Consider the following 19,819-nt stretch of genomic DNA (forward strand, 5'->3'; position numbering starts at 1 on the left):
TACTTTTTAAAATTATTTTTTGTGTGTGTGTGTGTGTGTGTTGGTGATTGAATGCAGGGGTGCTTTACCACTGAGTTACTTACAAGTCCTTTTTATTTTTATTTTGTTTTTAGTTTTTAATTTTGAGATAGAATCTCACTAATTGCTGAGGCTAAGCTCAAATTTATAATCAGCCTCCCAAGTTGCTAGGATTACAGGTGTGCACCTCCATTCATGGCTGTACATAATTCTTACCTAAATTTTTGAAACTCAATATTTTATATAAATGCCAATAAATACTCATCTTCATAACTTTTATTAACTTTGTTTTTTCTTGGCAGTACTGAGGATTAAACCCAGGACATTGCAAATGCTAGGCAAGCGCTGATCCTCCTAACTTTTAATGATTGTATAATATTCCAATTTTTTGTTGTTGTTGTCTTTTTAAAATATGTTGTTATAATTAGTTAATATTCCATCTTATGGACTTGCCAGGAGTGTCTTTCTTTCTTCCTTCCTTTCTTTCTTTCTTTCTTTCACCAGGGATTGAACCCAGGGGCACTTTATCACTGAGCCACAACCCTGGCCTTTTTTTATATTTTATTTAGAGACAGGATCTTGCTAAATTGCTGAGGCTAGCTTTGAACTCTTGATCTTCATTCCTCAGCCTACTAAGCCACTGGGATTACAGGCCTGTGCCACCAAGCCCAGTTTAAGGGCCTTTCTTTCTTTTTTTGTACCAGGGATTGAACTCAGGGGCACTGGACCACTGAGCCACATTCTCAGCCCTATTTTATAATTTATTTAGAAACATATTCTCACTGGGTTGCTTAGTGCCTAGCCATTGGTGAGTCTGGCTTTGAACTCTCCATCCTTCTGACTCAGCCTCCCGAGCTGCTGGGATTACAGCGTGCACCACTGCACCCAGCTAGGGATCTCTTTTGATTGAGTATTATTTGAAAAATCACCAACACAATGGTATATACGGTGCAAGAATTTCAGGTCCAGAGATGCTTCTGCCTCCATGCCCCTGGGAAAACCACTGAATGTTTTCCCACCCTGGGATTTTCCATGTTAGACCATGAGAGCCCATAATCACTGAGGTTTGCTCCAACTCAATGTCTGAGAGTTCACTCATAACAGAGGCTATTGCTCTGTATCTTTTCCTTCTTTGTGTTTTTGCTGATTTGCTTGTAATCCAAATGATCTAATAGGTCAGAATAAACAAATGTACATAACAAAACCCCTTGGGGAACTACGTTGCAAGGTAACCATGACCTTGGAGCAGAATGACTGTAGGGGATATACATTACAGTTTTGCTTAAAAGCAGCTGTGGCTATGTGACCTTAAGGGGCTTCCCCAGGGAGGAGCTAAGACATAAAAACACTTTTTATCAGAAGAATGGTGTTTTGGACAGTTAAGAACTTTTGAGAGGAGAAACCACTATTATATTTAACTAAAAAACTGGGAGAAAGGGGGCCAGGTGTGGTGACGCAGGCCTGTAATCCTGGTGGCTTGAGAGGCTGAGGCAAGAGGATCACAGTTCAAAGCCAACCTCAGCAAAAGTGAGGCCCTAAGTAACTCAGCAAGACTCTGCCTTTAGATAAAATATTAAAAAAAGGGCTAGGGATGTTGCTTAGTGGTTAAGTGCCCCTGGATTCTGTTCCCAGTACCAAAACAAAACAAAATACTGGGAGAAAAGAATCCCAAATAAAAGAGATAGTATCTTTTATAGTGTTATAAGTAGAAGCGTAAGGTATTTCAAAGCCCTATTAAGAGAGTTGAACAGAGGAAATAATATTACATGCACTGTACGTAGAAATGTCCCTTAGAATTACTGGGAGGAAAATCAAGAGTCTGATTGGGAAAGTGAGGCCAGAAGACTGAAGGTGGTTGGTACTTATTAGTTCACCACCTCACTGTGGACCAATCACCTCTCTGAGTCTGTGTCTTCATCTGTAAAATGAGAAAATGATAGCCTCTCCTAAGATGATTAGGCGAGATAAGTGGCTTGAAGCAAGTAAAGTGCTTAACTTAACTCCATGTAGTACACACTTGTTACATAAAAACTACAGGAGGCTGTTGTTTTGGATTGAGCTCCTGGACTGGGCGCCAACAGAATAGACTGAAAATTAAAATGGAGTCACTGATGCTAAAGTTCCACATCCCCAAACTGAAACTAAGTTGTTATCCAACCTTCTAAGAAATCAGGGAGCGTGCTGGGTGTGGAGGTGCACACCTGTAATCTCAGTGGCTTGGCAGGCTGAGGCAGGAGGATCACAAGTTCAAAGCCAGCCTCAGCAATTTAGCCAGGCCCTAAAGAATTTAGTGAGACCCCTGTCTCTAAATAAAAATTAAAAAAGGGCTGGGGATGGGGAGTGTGGTTCAGTGGTTAAATATCCCTGGGTTCAATCCTCAGTATCTTCCCACAAAAACATGGGGAGAGAGAGATAACAGGTAAAATTTCCAAACAGGCTAGTTTCAATTGGCATGATAATAAAGTTGTCTTTACTATAATCCATACCAAAAAAAAAAAAAAGTAATTTGATATAATCTGCTGTTAACCAATCAATAATTTGACTGTTGTTCTTTTTTTTTTTTTTTTAAGAGAGAGTGAGGGGGGGAGAGAGAGAGAGAGAGAGAGAGAGAGAGAGAGAGAGAATTTTAATATTTATTTTTTGGTTTTCGGCGGACACAACATCTTCGTTTGTCTGTGGTGCTGAGGATCGAACCCGGGCCGCACGCATGCCAGGCGAGCGCGCTACCGCTTGAGCCACATCCCCAGTCCCCCCCCTTTTTTTTTAGAGAGAGAGAGAATTTTCTTTAAATTTATTTTTTAGTTTTCGGCGGACCCAACATCTTTGTTTGTCTGTGGTGCTGAGGATCGAACCTGGGCCACACGCATGCCAAGCGAGCCCGCGACCACTTGAGCCACATCCCCAACCTGACTGTTGTTCTTACAAGGAAAGTAAGTTTAAAAAATTTCAACAAATTTATTAAATATAATCTTTTAAAACAATTTTTTTAGTTGTCAATGGACCTTTACTTTTTATTTATTTATATGTGGTACTGAGAATCAAACCCAGTGCCTGACACATGCTAGGCAAGTGCTCCACCACGGACCTACAGCCCCAGCCCTAAAGATAATCTTTTATAGTTTATAAAAAAATATTGTCCTGATATACACAAAAATTTCCCGATAGTGCTAATTAAAAATAACTACTCCCATCCCCCTCATGTCCATACCAATATCTGATCTAGATTGATTTAATTTTGAAGTATAATCCAATAAGACTGCAGATCAAACAGGAAGTCCTGGACATGATAATAAAATACTTGTAAACCTCCTGGATCCTTGGATTAATTGACTTCAATAAGGGAACTGATTTGCGATGCTGTGCAAGAAATGTGTTCATCTCCAATCATGGTTTCAAGCTCCTGCTGGCCTACGGGGTCAGGAGAGGCCACGAAGCATCATCCTTGTTGATAATTCCAACATCATCAATTTACTCCCCGGTTCCGCCGTCGCACTTCCATGCACCTAAGCCTCTTTTCTGATCATGACATCAGTTTTATAACAGCTCTTGTTGGCATATTCAATTTCCCATCCCTTCAGGTCAGAAACTCAATCTCCAGGAACTCGTGGCTGAACTTGCCTTTGTGATCTGTGTAGTAACACAGATCAAAGTTACTCTCTATGACTCCTGAGAGGTAACTGCGACCCAATTTTAGGAGCCAACCACATTACTGTGGTCTGCAGCTGGTACACAGAAATGATCAATCTATCTTCCGTTCTTTGTTTCTGTTTTCTTCAGCCTTTGTCTGTCTATAGGCCAACCTCTCTGGTCAGCCGAGAGAAACACTTCTTCTATTTTATGAAATGAAGTATTGCCCGATTCTAGAACAGCGAATAAAGTCAATTAAGATCTTTAACTAAATAGTTATAATTTTATCTCTAGACACATTTAGCCTTTTTTCTTTTTCTTTTTTTTATGGTAACAAGGATTGAACCCAGGGGCCCTTAATCACTGAGCCACATCCTCAGCCCTTTTTATTTTTCATTTTGAGACAGGGTCTTGCTAATTTGCTTAAAGCTTCACTAAATTGCTGAGGCTGGCCTCAAACTTGTGATCCTCCTGCCTCAGCCTCCCGAGCCGCTGGAATTATAGGTGTGTGCCACTGCACCCAGCTCTTTTTTCTTTGGGAACTAAAAAATGGAGGTAAAATTCACATTGTGTAACATTCAGCATTTTAAAGTGTACAATTCAGTGGTTTTTCATATGTACAAAAGATTGTGCACCCATCACTACTATCTAATTCTAGAACTATTTAATTTTCATCACACAAAACAAGAAATCCTGGGGGCTGGGGTTGTAGCTCAGTGGTAGAGCACTTGCCTAGCATGTGTGAGGCACTGGGTTTTATCCTCAGTGCCAGCACACGCACGTGCGCACACGCATACACACACATACACACACAAATAAATAAAATACAAGTATTATATCCATCTACAACTAAAAAACAAACAAACAAAAAACCCTGTGCTCATTGTAGTCACTGTACATTTCCTCATTTTCTCAGCCCCTGTCAATCAAAAATCAACTTTCTCTCTATAGATTTGCCTCTTCTGGCCATTCATACAGATGGAATCTACAACATGTGGTCTTTCAGGATTGGCTTCTTGGATTAGTATAAAACACTTCATATTGTTGTTGTAGTTATTTTTTAATTCCCATGACTCAAATAGCATAAGAACCAAATGAGCCAGGGGTAGTGGCACATGCCTGTAATCCCAGCAGCTGAGGAGGCTGAGGCCGGAGGATTGCAAGTTCGAATCTAGTCTCATCAACTTAGCGAGACCCTGTCTCAAAATAAAAAATAAAATGGTCTGGAGATGTGGCTTAGTGGTTAAGTGGTCCTGGGTTTAATCCCTGGCACCCCCCCCCAAAAAAAAAAAGAATCAAATGACATAATAGATTTGGAGTCTGTTTGTAATGAAGAAATTACTACAGAAAAGTAAGGATTGATATTGATAAGCCATATCCCCAGCCCTTTTCTTACTGTTTTTTTTTTGGTACCAGGCATTGAACTCAGGAGCACTTGACCACTGAGCCACATCCCTAGCACTCTTTTATATTTTATTTAGAGACAGGGTCTTGCTAAGTTGCTTAAGCTCTCCCTAAATTGCTGAGGCTGACCTCAAACTTGTGATCCTCCTCCCTCAGTCTCCTGAGTCTATGGGATTATAGGAGTGCTCCACCACACCTGCTCATCCTGAGAACTTCACAGAAGGAAAATATAATTCAGAAATACTATAGGACTCCAAATATCCTTCTATTATTCAAAAATAAATCATCCATTTGGGAAAGGCTCAGTTGACTTTTCTCCTAAAGCTTTTTACTTCTGGTAAAAAGCTTTATTCTTCATGGTACCTGCCACTTCTCTGTCCTTCTCCCGTAGGCCCAGGCATCCACAGCGGCCTTTGCCCCACCTCAGACACGTAAGAAACCATTAACAGATGGTTCTGGAGGCAGATGTTACCTTTGATTTCAGAGTCTTAATATTGCTCTTGTGTAATATGGCAAGACGCTTGGAGTCATTTTTTTCATTTCGTATGAGTGGGTTATGACTCATGTGGGAATTTGCCCTTTCAAATGGTCCAGCCCAAATGCAGGTAATAATTTAACAACATGGAAAAGCCTCGGGACCATTAGCTCACATTGCAAGTGAAAAATCCTCTTCTCTTTACTCACAGAACTTTGTATTGCTTTCTAGAGAATTTCTTGAAGACTCAAGGTCTCAAAAGAGTCTTCTTACCATTTCCGGTCTGATTTATCCTTCTAACCTCAAGTCGTGGGTAACTTAACCTTTACTGCATTGTTTCCACCATGTGGCAATGGAGTAGTCTCCTGTTCTGGGCTGGGCTCCCTGGCTTTTGGTCAAGTGGTTTGTGGGGTAGGAAATTTAAGTAGTTCCTAACAGAAATAAAAGTGGGTTAGGAAGAAATGTTGAACTCCCTTTTCACTGACCTGTGTGATACTAGCAGGCTACCCTCTTATTTTAAAAAATCCTTGAAATGTTTCAAGAGGCAGTAAGTAGGTGTGGTCATTAGATACATAACATTGGGCAAGTTTCTAATCTCCATAACTTAAATCAGACTATCTGAGCAACTTGGGAGTATCACAAGTTTGAGGCCAGCCTCAGCAATTTAGCAAGACCCTGTCTCAAAATATGAATAAATAGGGCTGGGAATATAACTGAGTGGTAGAGTGCCCCTGAGTTCCATCCCTGATGCTGGGGAATAAAAAAGAAAAGAGATCAAACTGTCCCCAAAATCACCCATGTATGTGACATTTGGCAAGTTTCTACATTGTTTTTTTTTTTTTTTTCATATCTGTATAATGGAAATAATATGAGTAAACTAATTAACCCAAGAGCTCAGCTACTTGGAAGCAGAAGGATGGCAAGTTCAAGGCCAGCCTGGACAATTTAGTGAGGCCCTGTATAAAAGGGTTGAAGATATAGCTTAGTGGTAGAAATCCCCTGGGTTCAATCCCTAGTACCTCAAAAACAACTAGCAAATAAACCTGGGAGGGAGAAAGGAAACCTTTGGAGTTGTGGGATGTCTATGACCTTGCATGTGGGATAATATCTAAGCATTTGCAGTTGTTCAAACTCATCAGATTAAATACATTTTATAGGTGCAATTCTTTGAATATCTCAATTGTACTTCAATAAAGCCTTTAAGAATAACATCCTCCTGTGGGAACCCTTCTGCTCCACTACTCCTTCAACTTCATGGTATGAAGATCTACCCATGTTGCCACCTGGAGTGGAATCAGTCCATTTGATTGCCGTAGGTGTCGCATTCATGACTATCTCACAATTTATTGATTCATAACTATAACATTTTTATTTATCCTGTTGGATATTTAGTTTGCTTCCATGTTTTTGTTTTGACAAGCATTGTTGCAATGAGTATGTATATGTGTGTGTGTGTGTGTGTGTGTGTGTGTGAGAAATTGGTGGGTTGGAGGGGGAAATGCCTCTTCAACTTTCCTAGATATTGCCAAATCATAGCTGTGCCAAGTGGTTGTCCCAATTTCCTCTCTTGCAGTAGAGTGTGAGCAGTCCTCTGAACTCTACACTCTCAGCAACTCTCATTAGCCTTTCAGTTTGTCTATCTACGTGAAATCAGCATCAATGGTTATTTTGAACAAATGGACTCTCTCAAAGGTCTTCAGTGAACAAGTGGACCATCTCTGGAGATGTTGTTGCCATTCCACTATGTGTTGGACATCATGCTAACTTTGAGTTTTTAAAAAATTTTTTGCAGTTTTGGGGACTGAACTCAGGGGAGTTCCTCTACCACTGAGCTACATCCCTAACCCTTTTTTTTTTTTTAAAGAGAGAGAGAGAGAGAGAGAGAAAGAGAGAGAATTTTAATATTTATTTTTTAGTTCTCGGCGGACACATCTTTGTATGTGGTGCTGAGGATTGAACCTGGGCCGCACGCATGCCAGGCGAGCGCGCTACCGCTTGAGTCACATCCCCAGCCCCCCTAACCCTTTTTTATTTTTACTTTTTTTTTTTTTTTTGGAGACAAGATCTCACTAATTTGCCAAGGCTGGCTTGAATTTACCATTCCCCTGCCTTAGCCTCCCGAGTAACTGGGATTATTGGTGTACATCACTATGTGCTGAGTTCCTACTAACTTTAGAAAGTAGGAGACAAGATTTAGAAGGGGTGATTTATCTGGCTTCACGTGGCTGGTAGCTGACTGTGAGATAGAAGGAGAAAGGGCAAATGTCCTTGTAGGCCTCAGCTTATAGCCTGACAATAGACTCCAGGAGGCAGAGTATGTACCACCCTCGAGCAGTGTCAGCTTTGCATCATTGTGGTCAGGGTGTCCTGTTTGTGTTTTCTCAAACAGCCCAGCAACTGATCTTTAGCACAGGGCAAATGCTGGGGTTGAATACTATTAACATTCCCACTCCTGCAGGTAACCAATGAAACAAACTCCCCTCTTTCATTCAGGAAGCCAGCTTGATGTCTTTTTTTTTTGAGTTGTAGATATACAGAATGCCTTTATTTTGTGTGATGCTAAGGATTGACCCAGTGCCTCACTGGTGCTAGGCAAACGCTCTGCCACTGAGCTACAGCCCCAGCCCCTCTGATGTCTTCTTGTTGAAGCTGTGTCTTCCTTCCTACGGGGAAATCCCAATAAAAGCCTTGCCTATGTGTTTGTTGGCCTGACTTTATTTGGTTTCCATTGCCATCAGGTCAAAAGATTCCAGTGTTGGGCCTCAGTGGGGCTGGGATTTGATATGAACTCAAGTTTGACTTCAAGGTCCCTATATTGCCCATTGGAGAGTTACATGCATATTCTCTAGGAATGGTATCAAGTCAACACTCAGCAGTGATGTTGAATATCTAGTAGAATGCCATCCGAAAATGAACAATATATAGAGAGAATATACCATTTTAAAAAAAATCTTAAAGTAGCCAGGTATGGTGGCACATGCCCGTAATCCCAGGAACTAAGGAGGCCAAGGAAGGAGAACGACAAGATCAAGGCCAGCCTCAGCAATTTCATGAGACCCTGTCTGAAAAATAAAAATTAAAAGGGCTGGGATATAGCTCAATGTCAAAGTGCCCTGGGGGGGGGGTGTCAATTCCCAGTACAAACAGATATGAAAACTTAAAGTGGTATATGATATGAATCATAGAAGATTTTTTTCCCCCTGTTATGGTGCTGATGACACATGCTAGCCTTACCTCTGAGCCACATCTCTAGCCTTTGTAAATTTTATTTTGAAATAGGGTCTTACTAAATTTATCAGGCTGGCCTCAAACTTTCAATCCTTCTGCCTCCTGGGTAGCTGGGGTTATAAACATGTGGCACTGCACCCTGCTGACAGAAGATTTTTAAAATAAATCATAAAAGGGGCTGGGGATATGGCTCAAGTGGTAGCACGCTCCCCTGGTATGCGCGGGGCGTTGGGTTCGATCCTTAGCACCACATAAAAAAATAAATAAAAAATAAAGATGTTGTGTCCATCAAAAACTAAAAAATAAATATTAAAAATTCTGTCTCTCTCTTTAAAAAAATAAAAATATAAAAATAAATATAAATCATAATATTGTGTTCATCTACAAATGAAAAAAATTTAAAATAAAATAAATCATAGAGAGCTTTAATATAAATTGAGAGAAATATCGGCTACAATGATAGACCCAACCTGATCTTTTCTTTAAAATTGGGAGCCATCTCGACACAAAGCCATGAAAAGATAATTTTGGCTTTACTATAAATTACTGCAAATTCTGAACCTGCTTGGAATGCCTGCCTGTGCCTTGAACTCACCCATGCCTGGCTCTCTGAAACTTTAGTGACGCCTCACAAATCTTGGCCTTCCCTGGCCAGATAACGACCCTCTCTGAGGCTCTAATGACCTTCATAAATTCTGATGCTGGGGCCAGCAAAAATGTTCTGCTTGTCAGAGTTCTGTTATCTGTAACCCCCCTTTGTGTAACTTTCTGGGCTATAAAGCTGGGCTGCAGGAAAGCTGCGGGGCTGTCTTGTTCCCGAGGTTTTGGGTGGGAAGGCAGCCCGGCCGGTCGAAATAATGAGCTTGCTTTAATTTGATTTTAATTGGAGTCAGTGGTCTTTTCTTGCATCCTGGTCAAACAACAATTCCATGATCACATGTGATTCAACATTATAACTGTTAACCTTAAACCAATGCAGTGGTGTATGCCCGTAATCCGAGCAGTTCAGGAGGCTGAGGCAGGAGAATAGGAAATTCAATTGGAGCCTGCTCATTAAATTGGAAAAGAAACCCCAGATTAAGAAGAAAAAGCATACACATTTTATTTGATATATATGTGTGTGTGTGTGTGTATTTTTTTTTTTTTTTTGGTGGTGGTGGTTCTGGGGATTGAAACTCTGAGCTACATACTCAGCCCCTTTATTTATTTATTTATTATTTTGAGACAGGGTCTTGCTAAGTTTCCTAGGTTGGCTTTGAACTTATGATCTTTCTGTCTCAGCTACCCAAGTTGCTGGGGTTCCAGGCAGGAGCCACCACATTTGGATGATGTTAATATTTTTTCCTATGAATTCCCATGTGTTATGTAAAGAAGAAAAAAAGAATCCAGAATTCAGGCCTTATATATCTTTTTAACAAAAAGGAATAAATTTGTGGAAAAGTGACTAGATAAAGGAAAAAGCTTAGGCTTGCAGGGGTGGTAAATGGGGTAGACCAGCGGAAATGTTATTGTAGTGAGGTTTGCTTGTGCAGACTCAGTGTCAACTCCTGGTCTATAGCAATGACTTCTCTTTAGTGATAAGAGTAGATTCTGTCCAGTGCCAGGAGGGCACCTTTGTCATAGGAAACCTAAGCTCTGTTTTTAGGGGGAAGGCTTTCTGCGTCTGTTCAGTTGCCTTGAGGTCAAAATAATCAATATGGGAAAGTATGATATTATGGGGAAGCATGCTCTGATTCCCTTCAGTAGTCATCTTAGAGCCCGAAGTGACAATAGCATGATGGGCATTTACCAATCATGAGACATTTCCAAACACCAGTTTTGGTAACTGTTGTGCATATGTTAATGCTTGTCTTTTTAAAACATTTGAGATAACACTCACATACCATAAAATTTACCCCCTTAAAATGCACAATTCAAACTGTCTTTTTAGATGAGGAATGGAGAACTGAATTTTTCTTTTGGATACATGAAAATTACAAAGCTCAATGTCAGTTTAAAGTCTGGCAGTATGTTAATATAGGAAAGCGTGGGTAGGATGTATAGATAAAAGAACATCTTGTGTCAGTTGATAGTATTGAAGCTGGTGACGTACCCATGGCAGTTCATTATACTATTCAGTCTACTCTTTCATATCTTCAAAATTTCCCATAGTAAAAAGTAAAAAACAAGCTTAAAAAAATGGCCTAGCATTACGCTTTAATGACAGATGTTTGTATATTTAGGCATGGAGTAAATGTGAGTCTCTGATGTGAAAATGAAAACTTAATAATATACCATCTTTACAAGACATTTTTTAGTTGGCAAAACATTTTCACATTTTATTTCACAAACACTCTCTAAGGTAGACAGGAGAGACATTACCATCCTAATTTCAGAGGGAAAAAAAGAGAAGTTCAAAGCAAATAGATCTAGCGCTTTAATGCAATCTTCTGATATGGGACTCAACTTCCTTTTTTTTTCAAAATGGATACAGTACCATTGCTTTCTTTCTGATTATAAATATAATCAGGAATACGTTTCAAAGCAGTTTAGAGCCAGATGTAGTGGCACACACCTGGAATTCAGCTACTCAGGAGGCTGAGACTCCTCACTTTAGCTTAGGGGTTTGAGGTCAACAATTTGGGTATATAGTGAGACCCTATGTATGAAAAGGAAAGAAACAACACAAAGTAGAAAAATGAACATTCCCTTTAACATCACCATCAGAGATAGGCACTGTTAACATTTTATATTTTATCCTTCCAAATTTTGTTTTGAATTTTTAAAAATGAAATATGATGATGTTTTATACTTGTCTCCCCCCTCCCCTCCCTCTTTTGTATTGGGGATTGAACCCAGGGGTACTTTACCACTGAGCACATCCCCAGCCCTTTTAAATTTTTTTTTTTTTTTGAGACAGGGTCATGGGATCTTTGTAAATTGCTGAGGCTGACCTCAAACTTGTGATCCTCCTGTCTCAGCCTCCTGAGCTGCTAGGATCATAGGCATGTGCCACTGCTCCCAGCTCTTTATTTCTCTTGAACAATTATGTGTTTTAAATATGTTTCCTTGTTGATAAACTCAGATCTGCGTCTATTGTATGGCACTATCATAACTTACTTAGCTTAATCTCCTTTTGTTACATGTTTAGGTGGTTTCCAATTTTTTGCTTTTATGATCAATGGCAAAATAAACATTCCTGTATCTTAATTTACTCATTAAATTATTTCCTTGGGATGCCTAAGAATGGAAAATCTAGGTCAAAGGATTTTGATTCCTATTGCTGTTAATTTTGGAAATGTGTGGACTTACATTTTCAACCGTCTTCGGTTATTCTTTTCCTTCACTAATTCATAGTGGCTTCTTGTGAGACAGATGTAATGCAAACATGCCAGTGAAAATATAATTTGTTAATCTTTAATCAAGTTGAACTGTTGAGCAAACCATCAATAAACAACTAACTATGTTTGTTTGAAGTAATGATCTTCAAACTTTAGCAAGCATAAAAATTACCTGGTGATCCCTGGAATCTATCCCAGATATACTGATTTAGATTTTAGGGGCCTGGGACCCAGGTATTGTGTTCAGTTATGTATGTGCAGTTTTAAGAGTCCCCTCTCCCCCAAGTGACTCTACTGTAATCTAGGGAATTAAACTTTGAGAAACACTGGCTTAAGAATTCACAGGGGGTGTGGACTGGGGGGGTTGTGGCCCAGTTAGAGCGTTTGCCTAGCATGCTTGAGGCACTGGGTTCAATTCTCAGCACAGGTCCATTGACAACTTAAAAAAAAAAAGAATCCACACAGGGATAGGTCCAGAAGGTGCTGCCTGTGGGCCTTATTAACTTTTGGTCATATGAGTCTGGTAAGAAATTGAAGACTGAAGGACTGAGTAGTACACACCTATAATCCCAGCTACTCAGGAGGCTGAGGTAGGAGAATCTCAAGTTTGAGGCCAGCTTCAGCAACTTAATAGATACTGTCCCAAAACAATAAATAAGAAGGGTTAGAGCCGGGTGCAGTGGAGCCTGCCTGTAATCCCAGCAGCTAGGGAGGATGAGGCAGGAGGATCTTGAATTCAAAGCCAGCCTCAGCAAAAGTGAGGTGCTAAGCAACTCAGTGAGACCCTGTCTCTAAATAAAATACAAATAGGTCTGGGGTTGAGTGCCCCTGAGTTCAATCCTGGTACCCGCCCCCCCACCAAAAAAAAAAAAATCGAAATAGTCACTTTCTTTTATTTTGGCCTCCTCCATCTTGTTTCTTTCTTACACTACATGCCCACACCAAATATTTTGTGGAGAAAACAAACACTTGGCTTTTTTTTTTTGGTATGAGATTCAACCCAGGAGCCTTAAATATACAGAGCAACATTCCCAACCCTTTTCAAATATTTTATTTAAAGACAGGGTCTCCCTGAGTTTCTTAAGGCCTTGCTAAATTGTTGAGGCTGGCTTTGAACTTGCAATCCTCCTGCTTCAGCCTCCCTAGCCACTGGGATTACAGGTGTGTGCTACTGCACTCAGCTAACACTACTTATGACTATGCCTTTATAGCAGGCTGCCATGATCAGTTATAGACAAAGAGTTGATTTACAGCGATTCCTCATTGGGACTTTTGGTTTTGTTTTGTTTTGCTCTTTTCCAAACAGGCATCTCTGATGTTCCTAACCAATTGGGCACCTGAAAGTCATGTAATTTTCCTTTATTTTCTAGAAACTGAGACTGTCTTGAAAGTGTCCTAGAAGTTCTATAGTATGAGGTATGAGAAGACTGGAGGCAAATGTGTCCACTGGGCCTTGGAGAGGGATGTCCCTGCGTTGTCATTACCTGTGGTCCTGGCCCTTCCTTTGAAATTCAAACGGGCTTTTCAGGCATTGACCTGTCCAACACAGCTTCTCTTGGCCCAGCTTCAGAAAAACAGTTTTGATAATTTTCTCCTTGAAAGTCTGATTTTGATACAGAGGCTTCATTTCTCATGGGACCCTTTTCAGCTTTTCCATGTGTGCAGGTGTGGAAAGCAATTCAGACAAGGAGCTTCACAGACAGGTGTGCCCTTGAGAAAGGAGTGCTACACGGAGGGCTGGGTGCCTGCAGTCTTGCTCCTACCCAGACGCCTGCCTGGGCCCTGCTGTTGAGGGTCCAGCATTCCCAGCCACCAGGGCAGCATTACCCACAGACACCTAGGGCTGACTTGTGTCTCAGGATCAAGTCCATGCAGACCATTCAATCACCTGATAAGTAAACCTTGCTAGTGGGAAAGGACCGGACAAGTGGCTTTTATCCCTAAAAACAAAAAACAGCTCTATCTCATAATCTCCAGTCAGTTATGATAGTCAGGTTATTTATGCTGTGTGCTTGTCTCTACAACATGCTGCACACTGATATGGTCACAAAACCAAGGGTTCTGTTAAAACACACACGCACATTTTGTTGAGATATAATTTATAAAACAATAAAATTTTTTGCAAATATATATGCTCACGTAACCCTTACCACAATTAAGATGTAATCCTATCATATATATAAATAGCAATCCTATTTAATATAGTGTGCGTGTGTGTGTGTGTGTGTGTATCAGAAGAACACAATGCATTCATTTATTTATTTTTATGTGATGCTGAGGATCGAACCCAGGGCCTCACACATTTTAAGCAAGTGCTCTACCACTGAGCTTCAACCCCAGCCCTGTATCTGGCTTCTATCTTTCTTTGTGTTTTTCTGTCTCTTTCTTGTTTTCAGTGCTGGGGATTGAACCCAGGGGTGCTCTACCACTGAACCACATTCCCAGCTCTTTTTATTTTGAGACAGGATCTCACTAAGTTGCTCACAATGGCAGTTAAAAAAAAATCTGATTTTTTAGTATGCCAAATCCATATCCTATGCCAAAAATTTCAGCTTCCTGTTTCTGTGGTTAGGTTGGGAAGAGCACTGTTTTAAGCGTTGGAAGCTTGGGGCCTGGCCTAAGCAGCTTAGTTCCAGATCTAGGTTTTAAAAAAGGGGTCATTTAGTTTTTCAGAGCTTTAGTTCTATACTTTAAGTTGGAGCTAATAATTTCTTATGGAAATAAAAATTTGAAGTAGTCTTATTTTTTATCCATAGGGGACAGGTCAAGTAATATACTGAATAAATACTGTTGGAATACTGAACTGTTGTTAAAAATGATGATGCAAGGGGCTGTGTCGTGGCTCAGAGGTAGAGCGCTCACCTAGCATATGTGAGGCACTGGGTTCGATCCTCAGCACCACATAAAAATGAAATAAAGATGTTGTGTCCACCGAAAAACTAAAAAATAAATATTTAAAAAAAGATTTAGGGGCTGGGATTGTGGCTCAGCGGTAGAGCGCTTGCCTAGCACGGGCGGGACCTGGGTTTGATCCTCAGCACCACATAAAAATAAAGGCATTGTGTTAAAAAAAATTTTTTTAAATGTATTGTGTCCATCTACAAACAAAAAATAAATATACAAAAAGATGATGCAAATCTGCACTTATTGATAAGGGAAGCTGTTGTTGTCAACATGCTCTAAATGAAAAAAAAAAAAAAATCCAGGCTAGAAACAGGCAAATTATGCAAATGGAGAGGTAAATGAAAAACACATTGACAGAAACACTTCCAGTGGGTGGTTGTCTCTGGATAGTGGGATTTAGGATAATTTTTACTTTCTTCTTTTTTGCAGTACTGGTGATGGAACCCTGGGGGCTCTACACTGAGCTACATCTCTAGCCCTTCTATTTTTTATTTTGACAGAAAGTCTTGCTAAATTGCTTAGGCCTTGCTGAGGCTGGCCTCAAACTTGTGATCCTCCTGCCACAGCTTCCTCAGCTTCTGGAGTTGCTGAAAATACAGGCACGCACCCCAGTGTCTGGATTTACCTTCTTCTTTATACTTTTTTTTATATTGCTTAGTTATTCATAACAAACATGTATGATTCTTTCACAAGTAATAAGGGTATTAAAAGCTGGGTGTGGTGGCATGCCTGTAATCCTAGTGACTCAGGAGGCTAAGACAGGAGGTTTGCAAGTTTGAGGCCAGCCTCAACAACTTAACAAGGCCCTAAGCAAGTTAGTGAGAACCTCAAAATAAGAAATAAAAAGTGCTGGTTATGTAACTCAGTGATTGAGTGCCTTTGAGTTCAATAAAAAAAAAAAAAGTTCAAAAAAAAAAGTATTAAAAAAATAACTCAATATAACCTTTTATTCCCTTAAGGGTAAGATGAAAGAATCTATGGATATGTTGAAAAGCTACAAGGTATTATATTAACTTGAGGAATTAGTATTAATATCAGCAGGTAGTCATCCGTCAGTCTCCTTTAAAAAGATCCTGAAGATGATCAAAGGAATCCAATGAAAGGAAATTATGATAGTTCTGTAGAAACACAACCAGTTGAACATGGTAAAAAGATAAAATTCTTAGAATGGGGGCTGGGGATGTGGCTCAAGTGGTAACATGCTCACCTGGCATGAGCGGGGCTCTGGGTTCGATCCTCAGTACCACATAAAAATAAAATAAAGATGTTGTGTCCAGAAAACTGAAAAATAAATGTTAAAAGTTCTCTCTCTCTTAAAAAAAATTCTTAGAATGGAAAGAAATCAGAGCATTGACTTTCTGAACATCTTGAACAGTCTTTAAACCCTCCATCTCTATTTTCCTATCTGCAAATTGACATGATAGTAATATTGAAATCATTTCGTTGTGAGGTTTAAGTGAATCTAAGCACTTAGCATGAGCAACATCTGGCACATTGGTGGGTTTCATTAAATATTTGTTCCTTTCTCTCTTTTCCTTTCTCACTTAACCTGAGATCAGGCAGCAGGATGTTGGCATATGGGAAACAGTTGGAAGAAAGAGTAAAAAGAACGCTTATAGTAAAAGAGGGGACATCCTTTTCTTTTTCATGTGGGAGAGGTAAGGATTTGGTGTTTACTTGGAAGGTATTTTGGTTCAAGTAAACTAAGGGGCTAAGAAGGCAAGGGAGGGAAAGAAAAAGATAGAATGGACTACTTCTAGGTGTATTTAGGCCAAAAAACATGAGACAAAGACAGGATTATTTTGCCTAGTCCCATACACCACAGTAGAAAAAAACAGACCAAGGGAATCATATGCTCTTCCCAGAAAAAGATAACTCAAAGCTATCTTTTTGTTATACAGGTGCCCTTCTACAGCCATACCACCCTGAACATGCCTGACCTCGTCTAATATTCTGGTGCCCTGTCAAGAGCTATTGCATGTGGGTCACCATGCATGGAAGCCTCATGGGTAGAGACATCTGGTGTCTGGGAATGGCCAGTGGACATTTCCTCTAGTCATTTGCTTAGGGAAAAGTTATGGAGGCATTGTCTCATCTCTTTTCTGCTGCGCAGTGGCCCATACAGCACCTGAGATGGGTGTGACCTGCCAAGATGTCAATCAACCTACTAGCTGCAAGACAGCACAAAGCAAGACTCTGTCCTTAAAACCTTCTCCCTGTTTGATGTACCCCCTTAAATAAACCACCAGAGCCATTTTCCCTTTGTCTAGTTCCAAAATCCATGTGGACTAGATCTATTAAGAGCTTCACATTCTGTAAATATATTTCTGAGTATTTGTGTTTTAAAAAAACTTACAATTATCTGAGATTGTAAGTTTTAGGGTGGCTTTGGTTCCCCTGGGCAGAAAGAACCCTGCAAAGAGATGCTGGCTGTTGTCCCCTCAAAAGTGCCCTAATTGTATATCTCTTGAATAGAGTAACAGGAATGAGGAACTGGAAAAGCCCCAAATGTGGGAGTTCTGGTCTTTTCCCATCATACTCTGGGTGGATGGATACTAAAAGTGGAGGGCTACTCTAACCTCATCTATTCAGTCTGCTTGGAAAATGAACCCTCAAGTATGCCTGAGATTGTATTTTCTTTCTCTGGGGTCACTCATGGGTATGTTTTTGTAGTCACAACAGAAACATGGGAGGTTACAAAGAAAAGCTAAGGTCTTCTAGCTATTCAACACTTCTATGTGACTTTACTGTAATGCATTCCTCATACTCAGGAGAATCATACAGGGTCTGGGCCAAGTCTCCTGGTGAGCTCTTTTGGGCATCCCAGCCCACCCATGACTCTACACACTTCCAAGTCCTACAACCTCATTGTCTATAACTCCTTTGGCACTTGAACATACACTGCTTCATACTGTTGGCTACCTTTATAGAAATGTATGATTCTATTTCTCCAATGTCCTTATAATACTTTAATGCTTTGCTTTTATGAGCTCTCATGCCCACCCAGCTTTAACCTGCAACTCTGGGAAATAAGCACAGAATGACAATTTGTGTTTGTGGTTATTTATGCAATAGTAGTTGTGTTGAATTTTGCTCCACTTCCATGAACTTTATGCAGTTTTCCTTATTTAGAAATAAGGAAACTGGCCAGTCACACACCTGCAATCACACATACTCAGGCAGTTGAGGCAGGAGGCTCATGAGTTCCAGGTCAACTTGGAAAATTTATGGAGGCCTTGTCTCAAACAGAATATAAAAAGGGCTGGGGATATAGTTCAGTGGTGGAGCATCCCTGGTTTCAATCACCAGTACTGCAAAATCAAACAAACAAACAAACCTCTGAGGTCATAAGGGAAACTACATCATTTGGCCATAGTCACACAGCACAGGCTGAGGGCTCCTTTCTGGGCCACATTCTCACCTGAACTTTGATCTTAGTTAGCCTGTTTGCTTACTTAGCAGAAGAGCCCTCCTGATTGTCAGCTGGTCCTTGGTCTTGCAGTTCATGAGATTCCTGCTTGTCAGGGGGAAAGTGAAGAACTGAAATGAACTCATGTTTGATGAGTCTTCAGGACATCCAACCTTCTTTTCTTTAAGATGAAGTGACTCTTTGTTTTATTATGTGATCATTTAAAAAAAAAGCAGGCAAAATTGTAAAAATATCCATCAATCATTCTCCACATCCAGAGACTATCATTGCTATAGGTTCAAATGTATTCTTCCAGATGTCTTTCTCAAGCTCATTCATGCATCTCTCTTAGAAATTTAGATCATATATAATACTATTACTTTGTCATATCTTCTATCACTTAAAAATGAATATATTGTGCTGAGCATGGTGGTACACACCTGTAAATGTGTAATCTCAGTGGCTTGGGAGGCTGAGACAGGAGGATCTCAAATTCAAGGCCAATTTCAGCAACTTAGGCCCAAAGCAGCTTACTGAGACCCTGTCTCAAAAATAAGTAAGTAAGTAAGTAAATAAATAAATAAATAGGGTTGGGGATGTGGCTCAGTGGTTAAGCAGCTCTGGGTTCAATCCCTGGTACCAAAAAAAAAAGAAAAAAGAAAAGAAAAGAAAGAAAGAAAAAGAATAAAGAATATCATGATTATCTTTCTATAGCAACAGAGATAATTCTGCTTAGTGATTTTTTTTTCTTGTGATACTGGGGTTTGAACCCAGGGGCACTCTACCACTGAGCTATTTTCAAGTTGCTATTATAGTATAACATTCCCTAAAGTCTATTTGGACTCTGTATATTCTCTGGATCAGTTACACTCTGACATAACCGTAGACAGTTCTAGCTAGTCTTGGCAATTCTGAGTCTTAAGGACTTGGAAGTTTGGAGGCAATTTAGCCTGTCCTGGTGAGATGAATCACTTTTCTCCTAGACTTTCAACTCCTAAATGAGAAGAACCTGGTCTGGGTCAGTGGTGTCCATTTAAATTTCTCCTACAAGATCACCAGCCAATGAATTTTGACCCAAGAACTAATTTGATATTAGACTACAGGCTTCCTAGGAAGCACTCTAACTTGACATGTCCTTGGATTAAAATTGTGTTGACCAAGGATCCATAGACAGTGTCACTGTATCTGGAAACTCTAATAGAATGCTGATTTAGAGGAAACTGAAATTTTTCCTCTAAAGAAATTCATACCAAGAATATGCTAGTCTCATGCATGTTCCAGGCAGTGGCAGCTTCTGACCTGGCTCTACATGGTACCTAGAAGCCCTTTTGGAATACTGCTGTCAGCTTTCCTTTCTGCAGGTCGTGCCCAGCAATTTTGTCTCTTTGCCTTCTCTACCAGTTCTTCTCTTGACCCTCTTTGCAATAAAACCCA

The 19,819-nt window shown here is 40.1% G+C and overlaps 1 long non-coding RNA gene and 1 pseudogene across 1 annotated transcript in view; both read right to left on the minus strand.

Annotated features, from left to right (window-relative positions):
• Positions 1-12,113, minus strand: part of LOC124106755 (uncharacterized) — a 35,110-nt gene extending 22,997 nt beyond the window's left edge. Inside the window, exon 1 of the long non-coding RNA XR_006856151.2 lies at positions 12,044-12,113. This is a non-coding gene — a long non-coding RNA (uncharacterized LOC124106755). The remainder of the gene's footprint in view (positions 1-12,043) is intronic.
• LOC124106765 (protein mago nashi homolog) lies at positions 3,033-3,874 on the minus strand (annotated as a pseudogene).
• Positions 12,114-19,819: the final 7,706 nt, after the last annotated feature.

The sequence above is a fragment of the Marmota monax genome, unplaced genomic scaffold (genome assembly GCF_021218885.2).
Source record: "Marmota monax isolate L192 unplaced genomic scaffold, Marmota_monax_Labrador192_F-V1.1 WCK01_AAM20220418_F8-fsc00211, whole genome shotgun sequence".
Classification (NCBI taxonomy): Eukaryota; Metazoa; Chordata; class Mammalia; order Rodentia; family Sciuridae; genus Marmota; species Marmota monax.